A 6,000-nucleotide genomic window follows, 5' to 3' on the forward strand; every position below is an offset into this window, starting at 1 on the left:
AAATTGTCCTATTGTTTGATTGAAAGTTGTTAATAAAGGTTTTTGAAAAACGTATCACAGCAACCAGCATCCTGGCATGTGTTGCGATCGATGACGCAACGCTCCCTGTCTCAGTTCGGCAATTATTTGCACACTTCTGTACCACGCACTCAAAGCCTCTGCGCACTTTCTCCAAGTGCACTTTGCTGAAGACCACAGGGTGTTGGGTTTAGGCCAAGCTGTGTTGGCTATTTGAGTTTGACCTTTGACCTTCCACCTGAATCCCTGCAGCAGTCTGCTCTCTGGAATGAAGCTCCTCCATTGTCAGAAGAACCACCCCAACAGCCTCCCTGATGACATATTTATTCTAGGTCCTGATCTGGTTCTTCCAGTTTCCTCATAGTGCCAGAGACCATGGAGACGTGACTTCATCTCTTCAGAAGAAACAAAGAGCACGTTTGTTAAGACAACACACCTTATCGTGGCACTTAGAATAGATTATAAATAAACTGAGCAGATCCTAAGAGGAGTTTATGTAGCAGCTTTTCAAACATCACACTGTTTTACTGATTCATCATGATTCTGGTGTCTTTCAGTTTTTACAGTTAATGTCGTTATTCGCTCTTAATGTATAGGAGAATTTAAAGGGACCAAATCATGGGGGGTGCTGCTGAGCACTGACAATGCAGGATATAATCTGCGGTAGCTCTGATGGAATGTGGTTTTTAGTACATATTTTGCACTACCCTACAACTTTTCTTTAGTTACTAAACACGGTTTAACTCCAACATTGATGCCAGACATGGGAAAAACTACTCTAAGACCACTCGTGGTAGGGCTGACCACGAGGCATGAGCCGAGCTGACAGCTAACCCAGGTGAAACAGATGATAGACGAGTCCTGCACCGAGCTTTGAGAGTATTGTGACAAGCGTGGTGAAAGAAATTTTAGAGGTTATAACACCTTTGGAGATGAAGATTGCTTTACTTTGGACTATTGTCATTATTACATATTATGTAAGTTTACATAAATATCTATAGTAAATGGTGATATTTAGTACTATTCTTTATACACATAATATACATACACATGTATATTAATAATAATAAACTTTATATATCAAGCACAATTCATACAAGAAATGCAACTCAAAGTGCTTTACAAATTAAAATGACCCCACATACCCAGGAATGTAAAAGCATTTTAACAATACCTGCTCATTACACTCATGTTCTGACACACACACACACACACACACACACACACACACACACACACACACACACACACACGCACATGCACACGCACACTCACACTCACACTCACACACACACACACACACACACACACACACACACACACATGCACACACGACATAAGAAAGAAAATAAAACACACTGGGCTGAGTTCAGATGAGCCAGAAAATAAGGAAACACCAATAGGGGAGACATCTGCCCCGACAGCGGCAGATCCACAGCAGCAGCCGAGGCATCGACACAGGGCGCCCAGGAGGGGGAGGGCGGAGACCCCCTACCCCCACCCAGGCCGCCACAGCCGACCATTGCCCCCGGGGCAGAGGGCTCCCACAGAGGAAACACTGGAAAAGGATAAAATAAGGTTAAAATACAGGCTGGTAAAACTCTGATAGAAGGTATAAAGATAAAATAAATAATATGAGTAAATAAGAAAAATCAGCTAAAAGCTAAGCTAAAAAGGCAAGTCTTGAGCCTGTTCTTACACTCCATTAAAACCTGGATGGCTGGGAGCTTTCTACAGCTGAATGAAGATAAGACTGAGATCCTCATCTGTGCCCCAGACAAGCTGGTTCCCAAAGTCAGAGACTCTCTTGGTCAGCTTGCTTCTGACACCAGACCTTCTGTCAGGAATCTTGGCGTGACCTTTGACCCAGCTCTCACCCTGGATTCTCATGTCAGTTCTCTTGTTCGCTCTTCCTTCTTCCATCTCAGGAACATCGCTAAGCTGAGTCCCATTCTGTCCCACTCTGAACTTGAGACAGTTATCCACACCTTCATCTCCTCACGCTTAGACTACTGTAACTCTCTTTTCACGTGTCTGAGCAGAACCTCCCTGAACCGTCTGCAGGTGGTTCAGAATGCCTGTGCTCGGCTTCTGACCAAGTCCTCCAAACACACCCACATCACCCCGCTTCTCCAGCTTCATTGGCTGCCAGTCAACTTCAGGGTTCATTTCAAGATCCTGGTTCTGCCTATAGGGCCTTACATGAACAAGCACCATCTTACATTGGTGAACTTCTCAGTCCCTACACCCCCAGCAGGTCCCTGAGGTCCAGTGACCAAAGCCTACTAGTTGTGAAGCGCACCAGGCTAAAGGGCAGAGGTGACAGATCATTTATTTGCTGCTGTGGCCCCCAGACTCTGGAACTCTCTCCCCCGAGCCTGAGATCAGTGGACTCAGTGGTCTCCTTTAAAAAGCAGCTGAAGACTCACTCGTTCAAGCTGGCTTTTGTATGACCTTCATCACCCTCTCCTTGCTCTACTCTCCCTACCTATTCCACCTTCCTCAGGATCCACTGATTTCCACCCGTCTATCCATTTTCAGACCCTGCTTTGTCCACGTGGTGTCGCGGGGGGGGGGGGTTCTGGTGCCTATCTCCAGCGGTCAACGGGCAATCAGGCGGGGTACACCTTGGACAGAGAGCTAGTCCATCGCAGGGCAACACAGAGACACACAGGACAAACAATCATGCAAACACACACACACACACACACACACACACGCACACACACGTATGCACAGGGAGAACATGCAAACACCATGCAGAAAGATCCCAGGCCGGGAAGCGAACCCAGGACCTTCTTGCTGCAAGGAAACAGCTCTAACCACTGCGTCACTGTGCAGCCCCCACTGATTTTCCTCTTTCCTATTCACGCTCTCTTTCTTGACATTTTTTTAATGACAATTGTCTATTTTCTGCTCATTTTAAATACATTTTTAATCATTTTCAAAATAGTTTTTTATATTTTTACATTTTTGTTTTTGTGAAGCGCCTCATGATTTTTATCTTGATAGGCGCTATAGAAATTATATTTTCTTCTTCTTCTTCTTCTTCTTCTTCTTCTTCTTTTTCAAAACATTAACATTCTCTGTGGCCCTGAGGTCCTTTTCCTTCTGTTAGATAAAGTGACTACCTGTTCTAGAGGCGAGGGCCATAATAATGAAAAGAAGCCTTGTCGTGGGTTTGTGTCCTGACTTTAGGGATGACAAGGAGACGGCTGCCAGAGGAGCGCAGAGACCGCGTGGGTTGGTGAGCTAAAAGCAGTTCTGAGAGATAAGGCCCAAGACCATTAAGAAATGTGAAAACCATTAAATGTCTATCCTGAAACATACAGGGAACCAATGCAATGACTCTAAAATCGGAGTGATGTTCCTCCCGCTTCGTGGTTTTTGTCAGGACATGAGCTGCTGAGTGTAACAGTTGTAAGCCTGAAATCCTCTTTTTGGGATGACCAGAAATCAGGGCATTGCAGTAGTCTATCCAACTGGTGATAAAAGCATGCATCAGCATCTCCGTATTGGCCTGAGAGAGAATGGGGCGAGCTCTGGCGATGTTCTTTAGATGATAAAAACCTATTTTGGTGGCATTTTTTATGTGACTGATAAAAGTCAGCTCAGAGTAAAAGATGGCACCCAGGTTCTTCACTTGTAAAGGATTAAAAGACATTGACTGTAGTTTTGGTAAAGGTTTCTCTCTGGGCCTCAGGACCAATGACTAAAACTTCAGTTTTGTCCTGGTTGAGCTGGAGAAAGTTCTCTGCCATCCAGGATTTAATGTCTAAAATGCAGTTAAAAAGTGCATCCATTGGCCGAGAGTCATCAGGAGACACAGAGATGTACAACTGTGCATCATCAGCATAACTGTGGAAATTCACCCTATGTCTCCTAATGACGCCGCCAAGAGGGAGCATATAGAGGTTAAAAAGTACTGGGCCTAAAACTGAACCCTGAGGCACACCGCATGTGATGCAGTGGACCCTAGAGGAACAGGTATCCAAACTCACCATACAAGTCCTGTCTGTGAGGTAGGAAGTGAACCATCTATGAACAGCACTAGAGAGGGCAGCCTGTTTTAAATGGGATGGAAGAATAGTGTGGTCTACTGGTCTACTGTGCTTAGATCCAGTAGAACCAGTACTGTCACCCTCTGTTTATCATAGTTCAATCTAAAAATCATTTAAAATCTTCAGAAGGGCCGTCTCGTTGCTGTGGTTCACCCTAAAACCAGACTGAAATTTCTCTAGGACATTATGAGTGTTGATAAAATCATTAAGTTGAATTAAAACAAGTTTTTCTAAAATTTTGCTTAAAAATGGTAAGTTGGACACCGGTCAGAAGTTGTTTAAGTCATTAAAATCTAAATTGCTCTTCTTCAGCAGGGGCCTCACCACCGCCTGTTTAAAAGCAGCAGGAAAGACCCCCGTCTGAAGGGAGCAATTCATCACAGTTAAAACCTCATCTCTAAAATAATCAATCAGTTGCTTTAAAAAAAAAACAAGTGGCAATAGGGTCCAGGACACATGTGGTGGGCCTCACTGAGGAAAAATAAATAAATTCCTTATCAAGACTCAGCTTCAACCAGAACAAAATTGTCCAGCGTTTCCTCAGGTAGACACACACTCTCAGGTGTCTAAAACACGTTACGTTGAGAGGATAAAACATTACATCTGATGGTGCCTACCTTCCCTCTGAAGTGGGCTGCAAACTCCTCACAGAGGGTGTTTGGGGGGTTTTCTGAGTTGAATTTGAGTCGCAGTTAAAAATATGATTGATTGTGGAGAAAATAATTTTAGGGTTATTTTGGAAGATAATACATTTCTTGAATTTCTTACTGCATTATTGTATGTTTTTAGTAGTTCTGAATATATCTGATGTATTGTTATCTTATTTTTCCTCCATCTCTTCTTCGCCACTCCGTCATGTTGGGTTGTAAATGTTTGACCCACGACATACAGAACCAACACAAGAAGACAGAGGTAAGAGAATATAAATTCTTTATATATATTCTTTATATTCTTTTTACTACAGCTATAAAAGTACAGCGTCGCGCGGTACAGTCGGCATTTCAGTCTTTTTTCTGATTGGTTATTTTTGACCTGCCTAGTCCCGCCCCTCATGTGCCGCTCTGCTTGCGAGCAACCAGACTTTCTCTGTGCAGAATTAAACAGAGGATGAGTCTGGCAGGCCAGGCTGCCGGAGGCATGCCCCCCCGAAGAACGTTTTATATTTAAAAGCATCAGTCTGGTGCATTTAGAGAAAAAAAGTAGTTCTAGAGTTTTTAGACCTTAGACCGAACCACATCCAGACTTATTATTAATAATATTGTGTATTATTTACACCAATCAGAACATTCAGTAATGTTCACAGACATCCAAACCTTAGAAATAAAATAAAGCACCCACATCCTCCTTGCGTGAGACGCCCCTGCTCGTGATCTCGAACATGCAGGAAGCCTGCTGGAGCCAGACTGCAGTGCCAGGTATGTCAGCTCCATTTATTTTACAAGTCCAACAGATGAAACCGGCAACTCTGAAGTTGCAAGTGTAATATTCTGGCCACAGGGAGCGATAGGGGCTGGGTGGCCTTTCATTAACCCTGTAAGGGTCATTTTAGCACACGCTGGCTCAGGAACATTGATTACAAATGTGAAAAACTAGGAAAGTGTCTCTTTAACCAAAACCCTGAAACGTCCCAACACAGTCCTGTCCCTGCGTATGTGTCCATACCTGTTCAACTATCGTATTCATGTACACACTGACAGCGATGACCTACAGTGCCATAGCACCCTGACAGAGGTACACAGGCACCACCACCTGCAGGTGGATGGGTCTTGCCCAAGGACACAACAGCAGACTTTCCTGCAGGGAGCTGGAGTCGATCCTACAACCCTTCAGCTGACAACCTGCTCTAACTCCTGAGCTACCTGATGACCGGCTACAGTGGGACACAGGTGAAGATGATTATGTGTCCTTGTGGCAGAGACAT

This window comes from Nothobranchius furzeri, chromosome 10 (genome assembly GCF_043380555.1).
Source record: "Nothobranchius furzeri strain GRZ-AD chromosome 10, NfurGRZ-RIMD1, whole genome shotgun sequence".
NCBI lineage: Eukaryota > Metazoa > Chordata > Actinopteri > Cyprinodontiformes > Nothobranchiidae > Nothobranchius > Nothobranchius furzeri.